At 31.5% G+C, this 14651-nt stretch overlaps 1 protein-coding gene across 3 annotated transcripts in view; it reads right to left on the bottom strand.

The window, feature by feature from the left end:
- The window catches only part of GckIII (Germinal centre kinase III), a 205204-nt gene that overhangs the window by 139551 nt on the left and 51002 nt on the right, over window positions 1-14651 (bottom strand). The window lies entirely within an intron of this gene.

Below are 14651 nucleotides of genomic sequence, written 5' to 3'. Positions count from 1 at the left end.
ACTAATATTCCAGCTAAATTTGTTTTGATCACGAACGCGGAGAAACACAAAATAAACGTATTAATATGTTTTAATTACTATGGAACTTAGTACAAAAAATCAGGTAAATACAGTGTAAAATCATTAAATTGTGTTATTGGTACTCGTACCTACACATGAGACAATATTGTATTGTGATGAGTGGATGTACATAACATTATGTTGAAGTTTAAATGTCTTTATTAGATAAACTTATTTTTAGAAAAAAAAGAGTGTACGAAAGCCAATATTTTTCAATTATTTGTATATACTCCTGCGTATTATTCAGGCTGAAAATAAAGCCCCTTATATTTACCAGGAGTCTTCAGATACCCCTCGAAATACTATAAGCCATGAAGTAACGAAGTAAGGAAGTTGTAGACGAGGCACGAGGAAAAGAAAACAGAGAAATAAAAGGAAACCCCAATTTAAGTAGAATCCTTCCGGTATTTGACTGCTAGAGGAAAAGAGCGAGGGAGACACAAGTAAAACCCTTTAACGATATACAGCCAGAAAGGACTCGCAATGAAGAGAGAAGAGAACACGATCCACTCATGGATCAAAATGTTTTTTCCAGTCATAAGAAGGTTCGCCCATTTTCAGTGACAAAATAGAGGGGAAATAAAATACGTAACGAAATGTTTACAAAAAAGGGACGTGAAAAGAGGATAAGCAAGTAAAATATATTTCATTAATGGCCAGAATAAAACAATCCCCTAACGGAGCGTTCTAGTGAAAATTATTGATCATTTACAGCGATCTGAACTTACACGCCGGGAATTGTCCCTACATACTAGTTTAAATAAATTCTCCAAATAAAAAAACATTGTTTTATGCTTAAATCACGCATATATTAAAAGATGCTTAGGGGACTAAATATATTTTTCAAATTGTGTATTATAAAGAGCAATTGTTATTATACTTAAGATTTCATAAATATTAAAATCAATTAATACGATAAATATTTATTATTGCATAGCGCACTGATTGTATAAAAGATTGCAGCTAAAACAATGCCGTAATTAAAAGTTTCTTACTGAGTATACATTTCTGGTATTAGTAAGTTAAGAATTTATTTAACTTTACATAATATATGTCGAGTTCAACAATCTATTGATGATTTCCAAGTAAGTCCCTACGTTAGCTATACAATATAATGACTGTTTGACAGTTATTAGAACTAAAATATCTTACAAATTAAGCCCGACACATTCAAAATTGGACAGATAATAATTTAGACGTGCTAAAAATTTCGACATCGATATTCGGTCACGGCATGAATACTAAATAAAATGCGTAAGCGAAGAGCAAATTCAATATTACTCACGAGAAACAATTATAATCCATGTTAACAACATTTTGATAACTGGTTTAGTAAGAAATGCGACTTTTTAAAAGTAAGCAGTATTTTCTCGGCAAGCCAGTACAAAAATTGAAAGAGATCTAGAAATATCTAACCCTGGCAATTGCCACGGTTCACATTTTATAAATTTTAGAGTGAAAAATTTACATTTTCATTTCCTGCAATCCCGAAGCAAGATAGCTGTACTTAATATACACATCATAAAGTATGCCGAGTTTCGGTGAGGGAAATTTATCACCCAAAATACATAGCCAGTCCAACATACGTCGTATTACGTATTGGAATTTTACAGTTGAAGTATTACAAAATAGTGGTTCAAAACTGATCAGACGAATAAATTATTTAAACGGTTTTGAAAAATTTAACGGATTAATTTACTAAAAACACTGAAACGCTTCAATATGCTTTCCATATTTCAGAATATTTTATTCGCCGATACGCACTACGAGTTTTCTCGACTCTTCAGAATACGCAGCTATTTTCTGACATAGTTAAAGCTGTCAATGTTGATCACCATTTTCAGTGATTAACAGAACGACGAAAAGAGATATAAAAATCACTTCGTTGAAAATCTTCAAGTTAAATAAATTAAGTCTCGGGAGCGTAATTCATTTTAAAGACTACGCTCTGAACCTTTTCTCAATAATCACCACTTTGGATTTGGGCCTAATCTGCGGTACAATTGATTGCTCCCGATTAAGGCAGAAAAGTTGCTACCCGCTTTCATGTTTCGCAATACAGTATTAAGGAAGAATTTTGAAATTACAGACATTGCAGCTATATTAAACGCCAGATAAATTATTGACCCTCATTAAATGTAACGAAATGTGGAGTATAAGAATGTTTTGGAAGATAGAAAATGAAAAACAGAAGGAAGAAGCGATGTAATTACGCGCCTAAGCAATTATTTATATTATCCAAGATTAGATTTTTTGGCACAATATATTTTTTAACTCCATATTTACACACTCCAACTGTTTTTTTAAATATTTATCCTCATAAAATGTAATTAAGAATATTGTTGTACATATATTTTTTTAAAGATATTTTTTAATCGCTGAATAAATTAATTTTTATATTTTGTTTTTTTTTTTTTTTAAACAAAAATAAAAATATTTAGGTACATATTTTATAAAACAATATTATTTTACATAACAAAACGTAAAATATTAAGCAATATTCGTCCAATAAATTATCAACTAATAGTTTGTTATCGGGTGCTCAGACATTAGTGTTAATCAATTTCAAAGAGAGTAAATACATAACATCGTATATATAGAAAATAATGAAAATATGTACTATGGTTTTGATGCTTTGAAAAGAAAAAAATATTATTCGAAAACTGCAAATAAAACCAGATAAAATAGTTTAGAATAGTTAAAAGCTATAAAAATAGAAAATATTATTAAATAAAAGAATAAGCTTACATGTTAGGGTTTTTTGTGCTAATAAGAGAAAAATAGTAGGTGCTTAAAAATGCAACTAGAAACAATATAAAATATTAAATTCTTTATGTAAGAAATATGGTAAATGAATTACTAATATTTACTTGCGAGTTGCAATTTTGCACTGGCAAAAAGCCGCAACAAATACTAAGACTTGAAATGTAAAAATAGGTTAACGCGTAGAGAAAATCCAGCACTAGGAGTATCAGCATGAGTAATATTATTACGGGGCTTGAACAGTATGCAAACTGAATTCCACATCGAGTCTCGAGCTACGTACATAGTTCACAGTGGGTACTTGGTATATCCGTTACATTGGACGCTTACCAAAACGGTCGATCGATTGTCCAAACGGACACGATCGTCGGTGAAACTAGTTCCCTCGACGGAAGGCGGAACCAGGGTCACGTTTATACTAAACGGTAAGATTCTTCGGAACGTACAGAAGAAAATGGCTAAGTAGGTGATTTCTATCTTAATTCAACATGTTCTATTTAGTTTAAAATGTTATAGGCAGGCACTTCAAGCGCCAACTGTAAAACGTCGGCGCAAATCAGGTGACGAAAAAATTAGTTTTTTTTAAAATCACTATAAAAAGGCCATTAAAAAAAATACATTCGTTTTAAAACATACATCTTATAGCAGTAAATAGGTACAGTATACATTTTTTCTACTGTTTATAGCGGTAAAGGGTAATAACACATACCTATTATAGTGTTTTGCATATTATAAAGGCGTTTCTAATTTAACAATGAATATATAATGTTTATATATATCCGTGTTTTAACGCAGAACAAATTATGGAATAGACGGAATCTAATCTGACACAAAATTCTCATGACAATCAAATGTGTGGAGAATTAGGTATGCAAAAACACAATTTACGATGTAATAATACAAGTAAATACCGATGGTTTTTGTTAAAAACAAACAAATATCCGTATACGTAGATAGAGTGTCATCAGAAAGAGTCTAAATTAATAACATTTTTTAAATATACTGTTAAATATATAATATGTATATTAGTTAAAAAATTACTATTATTTTTTTTATACACTACTATCTGCGTTTCATAGTTTTGATAACAGACTGGCCCATTGGTTGCAACAAGCTTGTGACGTTTGACGGTAAAAATATTGTTTTAAACTGGCCATTCCCTCTTTCCAACAATTTAAAGAGCTGATGCATTATCAACAATCAAAAGCACTTTACTGCCTTCTTTTCTAAGAGATATTTGGTGCTTTTTCACTTCAGAGATGAAAATTTCATCGTACCACTCGGTAAACAATGCAGCAGTAATCCAAGCCTTGGCGGAGGACAATTCGCGAAGGGAAGGACAATAGCGCGTGTAAACAGAATCATTATTTTGCGAATCGCAGTACGTTTCCGTCTTAATTACAATGAATACTTATTCGGAATACAAACAGACGTACAGGTTAAATGATTATAAATAGGGACTTTAAAAAAAATATACAAAAAAAAAAACATGTGTTCATTTAATTGTAATTTGATAAAACGACGATGGTATGGACGGGCACTGCAGATTGAATAAACACCTTGCTAGAATGAAACTTTTCGATGAGGAAACACCTATACACATTCTACGTGAATGTGATGCCTTACATCATAAAAGGAGCCTCAACCTCGGGGGATCGCTGGTTAAACCTGGGGATGTTAAAGAGCTCGCCCCCTATCTAATAGCCCGATTCTTTACAGATCTGGGCTTGGAGGGGGAGATTTAGCAAAATGTAAACTCTCGCCTTCCACACAGTAGCCAGGCTCTTTATAGACCTGAGCGTGGAAAGCGAGAAATATTAACGGGAACCCGTCACAATACATCTTTACATGTCGTAGTGACGCCAGTAGCTTGCATAGCACTGACCCCCCACCACTAAGAATAAGATGGTATGGAAGGCAATATATATTTTTTTTAAAAGAAAAGTAATTGAAACTATTTTTTTTACTTATAAATAATATAACACAAAGCATATTATAAGTATGATACATATGAATTACATTCCCAGGAGTTTAACTCACTTCAACTCAATTCGGGACTTAAATAATATAAATATTTTTAAAAAACAAAACACATATAACAAAACAACCAAGAAACAAAGCAAGTTTTTTTAGATATATTAAAATAAAAGAAATAGAGCTAAAACAAGGAGATAGTTTGAAGGAAAAATAAGAAAATTGATGAGGAGTGGTGGAGGACGAATGAAGGAAAGTAGGAGTGGAAAATTGCATTTGGTTTGATGACTAAAAATAAATGAAATAAAGAGCAAAAAAAGACAAAACGTCTATCCTCTGTTATTCTGAATCAAGCTTATTAATTCTCTTCTGTACCTATTATATGGAGTGTTAAATATATCTAGACTATTAAAATTCTTGTTAAAGGTTTCACATTTACGAGGAATGGTAGAATGTTTCCGATGATTAGTTTTAATGTAAGGAATATAGAAAATATCGGACTGTCTAGTTGGTCAGGAGGGGTATATTATCTACTTACATGAATATTAAATTCATACACGTAGATGTATCCTGTTTCATGTACCAATAAGTAAAACATCGTATGTTAAAAATGCTTTTTTTCGTAGGACTTTTTCAATGTACAATACAAAATTTAAAAATATAGATTATACAAACATCACTCTGTCAGATTTAAAATTTACACTAAAAATGTATTATGTAACTTAGTAGACATTATAATAATAAATATGTACATCTCCCCCCCCCCCTCCTTATCCTTCAGGCATTTTTGTCCTTATCCCGCCCAATTTACAGTAACTTAATGTTCTTAAAATTAATATTTAAAAAATCTTTGATTATTGAGTACTTGAAAATAACATTTTTATATGTATAAATTGTATGTATTTATTTGATATGTAATATATATTTTCTTTACTAACTTTGTATACTATGTGGAAATCTGTTATTAGTTCTGAGTTTATACACTATATCTGTTTGTTTACTAAAAATATGTATGTAGAACTGTTGATTTCCCTAATAAAATAAAATAAAATAAAATAAAACATAAATTTGACATGCTGCTACAGAACCGTAATAGACTGAAACCAATGCCAGAAGAATATTTTCTATTATAAAGGTTAGACGAGGACGACCATAGAAGACGTGGCATGATCAGATAAACCAAAATCTTAAGTCTGGTCATGTCAAAAGCAGACAGAACCGAAGGGCATGTATGACAAGATGTATGAATGTGGAAGAGGCTAGGAGTGTATGCCAGGATAGACGTGTGTGGCGGTCCATTCTCTCTGCCTACCCCTACGGGGAAATGGCGTGATGGTAGTAGTAGTAGTAGTAGTAGTAGTAGTAGTAGTAATAAAGAGCGACAAAAACTTTCCCACATACAAAGGTCACGCGTGCCTAACTTACTATTGATGCAATACAACAAATTCGGCCTTGACTCATTCTCAAATATTTTCGTCTGACATAAGAAAATATGGGTGAGCATTTTTTCCGTCGTTTCGGAGAAACAGAAACAATAATGCACGCAAATGACTCATTCATGCTGTTTATCTTACGATCGCAAATTAAAGTTCAGATCGACCGACATGGATCCGGATAGCTGGCCTTCAGTTAGGAATTATTACTCAGTCAGGCGTAGTACAAATAAATCATGTAAAAACTATGTGTTTTCTTTTCGTAATAATATTGTGAACACGGAAAATGATTTGTAATCAAATTTATTAGTATTTTGCATGCTTGTGATCAAGAATCATTATTTATTAGATCGATATCTCCACCTTGCAAAGAAATTTGAAAGTCTAATACCCGTATGCAGAGACAAAACTTAAAGTGAGGAAAGTACATTCTAATCTTAAATGCAGAGAGTAACCCAAAGGTGAAGACAATAGAATGTACTTTCCTCGCCTTAAGGTTTGTCTCTGCATACGGGTATATGCATTTGAAGTAGAGTGCCGGCCACTTAACCTTTCCAAAACTGTCGCTTAAACAAACCATTTGTGTACTAGGCAGGTATATAAATGTTTTGTAAAAATCACGTCGTTTGATTGGCTAATTTCCGTTCCAAAAGGTTCAAAATTCAAAATATACTTGTCAGTACGTTTCTCACTCTGTTTCATGAAAATACAGTGACCATATCTTTAGCTACGAAGTTGGGACAAGGACGGGCTTTGTGCGGACAAACCAATGAACTCGTGTTAAATTTGATGATTTTACCGAAAACAGTGATTTGGTTTTCAATATGTTAGATGACGAAAATGACGACATATCGGATTGTGATGAGTAGTCAATACTTTTAAGAATAGTTGAAATTATTATATACGTGTTAAAAATAAATAAATACCTTTTTTTACTTCATTATTTCTTACTATGTTTACTACATTTACTGCATATGTGTTTTATACTTTTTTTTTACATTGTGACATTTTCTTACTTTTTTATGCTGTATTATTTTTATGGCGGCCTCCGTGATGTAGTGGTCAAGACGCTTGACTCACACCTGAAAGGTTCCGGGTTCGATTCCCGGTGAGAACACAAACATTAAAAAAATATGATTTTCTCAAGCCTGGGTGTTCTGTGATGTAATTCACCACTGTAATTGGGCCTCCCGGCCTGTTGTGGTGCAAAAATAAATAAGTTAAGTTAAGTTTATTACGTTTTATTTTCACTACATTTACTGTAAAATGTGTTCGGTACTTTTTTTATTTTTATGATATGTATGTAATAAAACGTATGAATCGAAATAATTTGTTGAAATGTTCCCTTGCTCTGAATCTCTGCTTATACACCGTCTACGTTTTTATATTATATTAAACAATCTCTCGGACTTGAAATCAGACATATATTACACTGTCGTTTTATTATCCTGGTGCCCATGTTTAAATTAAAATATAAAGTTAATAATGTTAAAAATAAATTATATTGTAATTATGTTTTTACACCGTGGTCACAATAGAATTGGAAAGGTTATATGGCTTTAGCTCTACCTAGTAATCGATGGCTGAAAACTGTAAACTGAATAACATTTTGCATTAGTAGGGAAATACCACTTACTACGGATAGCGATAAAAGTATATGAAACGGATTCAGAAAAATTGATTGTGTTTTCAAAATTGATATTGTAGAGAAATGTTTTCATACATAACTTCAAAAAATATTTTTTTTTTAAAAATGTCCCTACAAAAACGCGATATGTTTGGCCTTGATAATTGTGAAGTCAAGATGCTTGACGATGTTCTATTTAAATTTAAACGGTAACAAAGTTCAAAATTTACATGAATCGTGACGTGTTCGGGGCGTGGCCAATGTAATGATCGTTTTTGCGGGAATGAATAATTACGAATTTAAAAATATGTTTTACGCTACAATGTAGCAAAAAAAAAATTATTGAAAAGAATTAAAATATTTCCCTATAAGTAGCGTATATTTAAATAGACACGGTAAAAGTTAGCATTTTAGCGTGTTAAACGGGATGAAAAATACAATTCTCTGTGTGAAATAGAATCGAAATTCTGGACTAGTGTTTTCGACGCAATGCGATGACTTAATCCCAGGTAAATCTCCTGAAAGAGGAAATCGAGTAGAAAAACATTCGCCTAGTCTAGTGGTTAGCGCGTTTGATTTCTGAGAATGTCTACATGAAATAGTTGTCTCTAAGGTGGTTATACACTGCATATTTCATTGTTCCTGGACTAATAGCGTGAGTCCGATCACCTCACCTTCCAGTAACAGATAATCGAGATACGCTGCCTTAACTTGTTCATAGGGCATACACCATCAGGTGTGGATAATTGTTTGATGGTTGTGGTTTAAGGCAGAACACTGTGGCAAAGACATTAAATATACAGCAGGGCTTCGCTAGCCCAAAAACCCAAAATATAGCAAGTCACAAGCACTGCTGAGAAACGGCGGTTGCGCAGGGGAAGGGGGGCGTTCGGATTATTGAGGCGTTCGGATTAGCTAGGGTTTAGACCAGCGAGGCCTCGCTGTGTTAGATGAAAACTGCTGAAGTAGGCACGAAGAAGAAATTTTTAAAAAGCTATGATGAAGGTACGTACAATGATATAGTTTGTGCCTGTAATGTGATGTAAATATATTTTGTTAAATATTTCTGTGATACGTGTAAACATTATGTAGTTGTCTCGAGTTCGATTCCCGACATGGTTGATATGAAATATTTATTTAAAAGGGTGTTTAAACACTGAATATTTCATAATCCCTGGCCTGGTACCTTAAGCGTAAGACTGATTATCTTATCTTTACGTAACAAAAATTATCAAGATACGCAGCGATTAGTATACCAATGCAATACCCTATGCATCATTAGGTGCGGAAAGGGAATGAAGATGATGAAATTCGCCTTAGCAAATAGAGAAACAATGAAGTATTTTTTTTTAGTGAGTACTTTTTGGCCAGCTAGTAGTGAGAGGAATCATTATTAGACAGCTATGCGAAATGGGGTTAGTCGTTTTCCGTATTGAATGGGATCAAGGAGACATTACGCGTTATTGGTTCAAATGGGGTTGACGTCACCAGGCAGTCGATGCGGATTAGTGGTGACGTCACCAGCGGTGACAGGTGAGGGGAGTCTTCCAATTATCTAGTCAGCGTGTAGCGCAGTATACGAGAGATTAAGAGGGTCAATTGAGAGGTCGCCGGTTTGTTGGAGGTAATGACTGGGCGGAAAAATGAGATGGAAATTAATTAAATTTATTTATTTATTATTGTACGTATCCATGCGGATAAAAATACAGTACTGTGTATAAAAACAAAACCAGAATCCTGGACATAGAGTAGATATTAGTTGGCACGTTTGCCTACCATGTTTGAGGTTCCAGGTTAGATTGCTGGTAGGGTTAGCGGAAATTATTTGTTTAAAAGCCCCTGTGACCCGTAAAATAGGCTAAGACGCTCGTCTCACACACTGGGTCAATTTTTCTAAAACCTGGGTGTTATGTGCTGTAATTCACGACTGTATTTGACCTTTTACATTGCGACAGAAAGGTGGTTTTACTCCGCAATATTTTACCCTCTCTATACTGCTTCCACCGGAAGCGTAAGCCGATTCCCTTAACTTCATGTAAGAGATGATCGAAATACGCTGTATTTGATGGAATGATGATTAATATAATTTAGAAATAATATATTCTTTTTTGCAGCTATAGAAATAATCTCTGCCAAATGAAGGGGTTTAACACTGCGAGAAATTGGATATAAAAAAGTTTTCTTATACGCGGTAAAAATTGGAGCATTTTATTGTACGGCGAAGTTTCTCTAAAATATACGAAAAAATAAATAAAAATAGTTCAAATAAAAATGAACTACGTGATAGGTTCTTGTAAATCAACCAATCAATTATATAAAGCGTTGTTTTGTGTTGTAACAGATTCCGGTTTCCAGGTAGCTATTTTTTTTATAGCTACGGGGTTCTACTTTTAAACGTCAGCACAATTCACCGACAACAGCCCGTGACAACACAGGCGGAGTAATTTCAAAATAGTAAAACTTTTAAAAAATCATAGCAATGATAATGAGTCCCTGTCCGTAGAACTCGTCAATCTGTACTCTTCGACATTCCTAACTCAATGACTAATTATTTAAAAAATAGCACTCTACGAATAATACAGATTACCTATAATGACAGTTTTAGTGACATCGACATACTACATTGTAAATACCATATTTTTATCAGATCAGTTAAAGACATTTTAAATTTATCTCCTGCTTGACTTTTAACTTTTAATTTGATTTTTAATTTTATCTTTCAATTTTAACTTAGTAGAAAGTAGAGTAGCTATACAATGTCTTCTCCTTTTTATGAACTTTTTATGTAATATTTTTATTTTTACTTTTTTAGAATTAAATTATTTTTCCCCTCTCCTCCTGCATTCATTAGTGTGAAATCTGTAATTGGTCTTACTTTTTTTTATTGTTCTTTTGTACCTTGTTTTATATAAAGACTGTATGATTTAATTAATAAATAAATAATACGATACATAAATTATATGTAAAAATATTTTTTGGCTTAGTTTGATAGTCTACTAACAATATATACACATAAATTAAAAACCTATAAACTTGCTTAATTTCGATCGTATTGTACTGAATTTAAAATATATTATTTGATCTATAAATCTCAGCAGTTTACCGTTACATTTTTACAAATAATAACATATTTATATTCAATTAAATTTTTCGGACTTTATTGAGAAACGCTATACGTTTAGTAGTTAATCTAGAAGCACCGTTTTAAATACGTACTTTATATGCAAAGTCGCGCCTACCAATTGAGTAATGCATCGATACTTATCGTATTTTGAGTTGATTCTAAAAAATAAAAGGTACCTTACCACCATTTAACATTTGTGTTATCTCAGATCATTGCTATGATTGAAAACTTTTTCGGGTAAAATGTAAAATTAAAAATTAATGAAAAATTTATTAAAAACATATGTACATATAAAGGTATATAATAAATTAAATTCTATTAGGAAATAAATTATATCGATATTTATAAGTATGTTAAAACTACATTTTTTATATGTAGTAATGAGAAATAATTGTGAGTAGTGAAATAAGTGAAACTATCAGTTTTGATTATTACCATTTTCGCCCACAAAGATATTACGAACATAGTGAATCGTTAATAATATCGACAAACATTTTGGATTCTGTAAAGGGCGTATCTAAAAATAAAATAAGACAAATCATGGTATTTAGTCATTTAAAAAAAAACGTTCTTTGAGCTGTCATTAGAAGAATAACTCACAACAGATACATTGTTTTATCAACGAAGTCTTAACTTTAAGAAAATTATGCTAAAAAATAATAATTAATAATGTAATAATATTTCTGAGTTCTGTTCATTGCGGCACTATAATTATATTAATGGTTTTGCCTATATTTTATTACTTTCTTCCCTCTACTTATTACTATTAGTTGTCTTTTCTATTTGTAAAATATGTGTAAATACTCATTGGACTCATTGGACGCATATTATAAAAATAAATATAGCATAAATATGATGTTTCAGTACTTTAAAAGAAATAAATGTCTTAAGGCATTAAAGAAAGTTTATATAACTTTAATACAAATTATTGATTATAAACAATTTAATCTTTATACGTAATTTTTACTACTTTTATTTTCCTGCCTAATTTTATATTCATCCTTTATTTCAAAACTTTGGTCAACGACGATAGCAGTAGCAATACGTCACGCGTTCGAAATTCAAATAAACAATGTGAATAAAGCCAACGAAATTTGCATTCAGTGAGTTTGTGAGAATCCACGACGAAGTTTTTGAGGGACGCTAATATTATGTAGCTATACGAGTTGTAAATTGTGCCAAGTTAGTGCTAGGTACTGAAAACAAAGTAATGTAAAAGCTTAATACATAGTGCTCTTTTGGTCTCCTGGATAAAATAGTATCGTTAACTAACAATTCTACGGAAGGCACGAAGGAAGAAAAACAAAACGTGAACAAAAAACAATTTTGATAATGAAAATGATTTATTTTGGTTTTAAAAGTAGGTATTGCGAATAGGTAGTTTCTTTATATTGTAAATGAACGAACTGAATGAAATTTATTTCAACAGAGAGTTAAACATTTTTAAAAAGGGAATAAATGCCTAGACTTCCATATTCCCTTTTTAAAAATGTTTTCCCTCTCCGTTAAAATAAATTTTAATACGAATAACTCCCTAGGGAGGAAATCCAGCCAGTCTGCAAGCATTTGGACATAATTAAACATTGTTGAACTTAATGAAGCTTAAATTAATAAATAAACAAAATTATTATATATTAAATCGGGTTGTGGTCCTGTGGCTAGTGTCTCGGACTCACGTCTCAAAGGTCGATGGTTCGAATCCCACTTTACCCTAACTTGATTCCCATTTTCTAATGGTGAGTTATTTACAACTCGTTGAAAATGGTCCTTAAAATGAAATGTTTGGGACAAATATAATATTTTAATTCGCCCCGTGGTTGAATAGTCGGCGCATTTTCCTACTATGCAAGAGGTCTCGGGTTTGATCCTAATATGGGCGATATGAAAACTTTAATTAAAAATATATTATTTTTAAAATTGATTGATTTGATTCAATGTTTTCACAATGTACAGGGGTTCTTTGCTTCAGGTCCTGACTAGCTAGGACTTTCCTGTGTTTGGGTAGGAACTTTTTTATCATATGTGTTTTTCATCGAATGATGCTACAATACTTAAAACACTAATAATAATGCAAAATACAAAAAAAAAACAGATATAATTAAAATTAGAATTAAAAAAATATTATGTCAATGTAACAATTCACAGGATATCATCAGGTCTACTTTAATTAGCCTGCTAACCACCTTCTTAGATGCATCTCAACTTCCAACTGACAGAAGTCTTTATGTCGGGGTCCAACATGTTAAAATACCTGCATATGACAAAAATAATTACATGTACAAATGAAAATATGTGAGAAAAAATTGTATTTTTCGGGAGTTTCCGTTTTTTAAACGTTTACATTTGATGCATGTACATTGTTCATGTACAATATGTACATTATGTATGTTTAAATTATTTTTTGAGAAAAATAAATACGTAAATGTTTTTGGTACGAACTTATCGACGGTGGTTAACTTGAATATTTTTTGCATTAGTGAAGCTTTTATGTAATTGCAAGGGCTAATTAGGATAAATAAATAATAATTAATCCAATCTCCCAAACTGTAATTATCGCCAACAAATTAGACTAAATAATATGTCTCGACACGCGATCTGCACATTAGATCATACGGAAGAACCAGATTTTTTAGATAATTGATGGAGTTTTTTATACTTCCGACATTATTGAGCACGATAGGTTTTTCAGTAAAAATACGTTTAGTTATTCGATATAATAAAAAATACGCACAAACTTTAACAGAGATAGTAAAAATGGACTTTTAAATAATCACAATTATTGATTGATTTGGTGTTTATTTTGTAGAACTCCATATTTAAACTTATAATTAGAAATCAAACACTGATTTGAGTCTACTGAACACTTTATTTTATGTTTACAAATATAAACATATAAAAATTACGAAGTTTTTATTTTTATATGTTTATATTTGTAAAAATAAAATAAAGTGTTCAGTAGACTCAAATCAGTGTTTGATTTCTAATTATAAGTATAAAATCACAATTGTAATGATTTATTGTACTTACACATATAAAATTTATAATGCTATGATACATTTTGGCACTAGTTATAATTTATAATCAATCCTATTATAGACGTTTTTTCCGGCCAATAAAGCATTAAAAATAAAATACAACTATCACAACACAGATACAAGTCAAGATATAAATACAAAATTATTAACTTACTCTTTAATAGAAGCTGGCAATGGAATGTCTTGGCTTTCTAACAGTTTAATATTTCATATTACTATGATTACGCACCATTTTATATTAAGTTTCCTAATTTAATTTACTATTTATAAACCAATCTACAAGGGTAATTGTATTCAACCTGTCGATGTCGATTGAAATAATAAATAGACGAGTTCTAAACAAAATCGCAAAATAATATGATTGGCGGTGTAATTTTTAAATTTATTTATTTTATTGGGTAAACAAACAGTGTGTACAGAATATATTGTTAAGTCCTTTGTATATTAGTGTAAGACACTCATGCACACAACAAAAAAGTGATTCATCATCATCGTTCCCTTTCCGCACCTAATGGTGCATAGGGCACTGGATTGGTACACCAATTGCAGTATATCTCGATCAATTTTGTTACATGAAAGTAAGGTGATCAAGTATTACGTTTCAGGTACCAGACCAGGGACTATGAAATATTTTA

Source organism: Micrasema longulum, unplaced genomic scaffold (assembly GCF_059751315.1).
Source record: "Micrasema longulum isolate JH-2025_06_02 unplaced genomic scaffold, ASM5975131v1 h1tg000138l, whole genome shotgun sequence".
NCBI classification, from domain to species: domain Eukaryota; kingdom Metazoa; phylum Arthropoda; class Insecta; order Trichoptera; family Brachycentridae; genus Micrasema; species Micrasema longulum.
This window is presented reverse-complemented; position numbering and strand designations above follow the sequence as displayed.